Raw genomic sequence first — 2,676 nt, 5'->3', positions numbered from 1 at the left:
ACTGACAACCGGGGGGTAGGCTTGTAGGGTATACCCTTTGGTTGGTTGATGATGCATGGAGGGAATTGTAACCATGGCAATGAAACGATATACGATAGGATGAATGTAAAACTAATGTTCTCCCATGTAAACTATCACATAATTCACAATAAAACATTAATAATAATTTAAAAACTAATGTTCTCCCATGTAAACTACCACATAATTCACAATAAAACATTTCAATAAATAAATAAATGACCTAACTTATGTGTACCTTAAATGCAGATTTTCCTCTAAATATCTGTATTAGTTTAATTTTTTAATAGCCTAGTCTACTTCCAGAGTTCTGGTTTGGTGCTGTAGGGTAACCACTGAACTGCAAGGTCAGTTTGAACCACAAAGTCTGAGGTTCAAACCCACCAGCCACTCGTAGGAAACCCTATACAGGGTCACTATAAGTAGGAACCAACTCGATGGCACTTAGCTGCAAGCTAACAATCTACTTGTGAATTACATTCCTCTAACCTCAAGATATGATTCATCGCCCAAACAGACGGGACATTAGAAGAATTTTTTCACACAAATTTGCTTCTTCACTTTTGTTCTCTTTTCATACATTTCCTCCTAAAGCTGTTTATATTCTAGATTAGAAGAAATTCAATAAGAAAATATGTAATAAATTCAAGTGTGATATGTGCTACCAGATAAGAAAACAAGGCAAGATGGTGGAGATTAATATGCATGAGGAGCAATTTTAGAATTTGTGGAAACACTTCCTTTAAAGGTGATATTTAAACAAAGGCCTGAATAAGGTAATGAGGCAAGTTACAGAAAAACATGAAGGAAGAGTGTTTCAGGTACTAGGAATTTCAACTGAAAAGGTCCCAAATCAAGAATGAACTTGGTGTCTCTGAAGCACAAGTCTACAGGTGTGGCTAGAAAACATTGAGAGAGTGAAAGAAAATGAAATTAGAGGAGAATGGAAGGCCAAATCATGTAAAGGCTGTAGGGCATAGCAAAGAGTTCAGATTTTATCCCAGAGATGAAAAGGCTTTAAGGGATATTGAGCAGAGGGACTAATATAATCTGAGCTTTTTAAAAAATATATATCATTATGGCTCCTACAATTTAGGAGTTTACTGTAATATTGTAACTGAGACATGATGGTGTCTTGAACTAGAGTAGTACTTGATGAATGATTGTATGAAGATATGAAGGAAAAAAAAAACAATAAAGAATGAATCCTGAGTGTGGTTGAGCCATTTATAAAGATGTTACTGTTGTTGTTGTTAAGTGCCATCAAGTCGGTTCCAACTCATAGCAACCCTGTATAAGGTTTCCAAGGAGCAGCTGGTGAGCTTAAGCCACCACCCTTGCAGTACAAATCAACTGTGCAGTCCTAGAAAGTACTAAATAAAGATAAATAAGGAGGGGGAATCATGAGAGGTTTTCTCTTCTTTCTTTGCATGAGACATGCAGGTATTGATGTGGATTTGCAGTTGGATATATGAGTTTAAAGCTCAGGGGAGAATTCAGAATTAGAGATAAATTTTAGATTTTTGGCATATAAATGAAGTTTAAAATAAAGGGACTGCTTACAATCACAAACGGACTAGAACATTTGTAGGAAATCTTTTTTTTCTGCAAAGTTATAGCATCATTCACGGGTCATACAAACTCATCAACTTAAAAATTAGCCTGCTATATTTGGTCAAACATTTAACTTCTGGTGTGGTGCTGTAGGATCAGCTCTGGACTGCAAACCACCAGGTTGGCTGTTCAAACCCACCAGCTGCTCCTCGGAAACCCTGTTATACAGGTTCACTACGAATCAGAACCGACTCAACAGCACTTAACAACAACAACAATGTGGTGACTGGAACTGTGGTTGCCTTGGCATGGCCAGAGCAAACGTCCAACCACAGGCAGGACATTCCCCACCCTGGAGTAGAAGAAAAAAGGATAGATAAATGAGCCTTGGGGCACACCAACATTTAAAACAAGGGAAAAGGAGACAAATTTAATCTACCAACAAAAAGTGAAAACCCTGAAAAGTGGTATCTGGAAAGCTAAATTTTAAAAAGTATTTCAAAAAGAAGAAAATAGTTAACAATATAAAATGCTTACTCAAGGGAAAGTTAATAGTGACAAAAAGTCCTTCACTGGATTAGTGAGGACAAAATCCTTATTGGATTTGGTTAAGTAGAGAATGTGAGAAGAGGGCATGGAGGTTAAGAGATTAGAAAACTAAAAAGTTGCTGCAAAGTATAAAAGTAGTGGAGAGGATATGATCAGAGGTAACAGGATGCCACAAGCCGCATGACCCTAGGGAAAATGAAGACATTGGTAAAGGAGTCCATCTATACTGAGGTTTGAAGATTATCTTGACCAGGTTTTCTCTGCCCCAACCTAGCTCTCTGACCTTTAATGATACTGGATACATCGTCCAATAAATCTCACAGAGAGCTTTAGAAAACTGGGGATAGGGTTTATAACAATTCTTTATAGGGTTTCTGAGGCTGTAACTCTACCAGAAAGCATCATCTTGCTCCTGCAGAGCAAGTAAGTTTGAACTGCCAACTTTGTGGTTAGCAAATCCAGCACTTATCTGACAGAAATGTTGTTGTTGTTGTTGTTGTTGTTGTTGTTAAGTGCTGTCAAGTCAGTTCTGACTCATAGTGACTCTGCATAGGG

The sequence above is a fragment of the Chrysochloris asiatica genome, unplaced genomic scaffold (assembly GCF_000296735.1).
Source record: "Chrysochloris asiatica unplaced genomic scaffold, ChrAsi1.0 scaffold00081, whole genome shotgun sequence".
In the NCBI taxonomy this organism is placed as follows: domain Eukaryota; kingdom Metazoa; phylum Chordata; class Mammalia; order Afrosoricida; family Chrysochloridae; genus Chrysochloris; species Chrysochloris asiatica.
The sequence above is the reverse complement of the archived record's forward strand: the minus strand, read 5'-3'. Positions refer to the sequence as shown.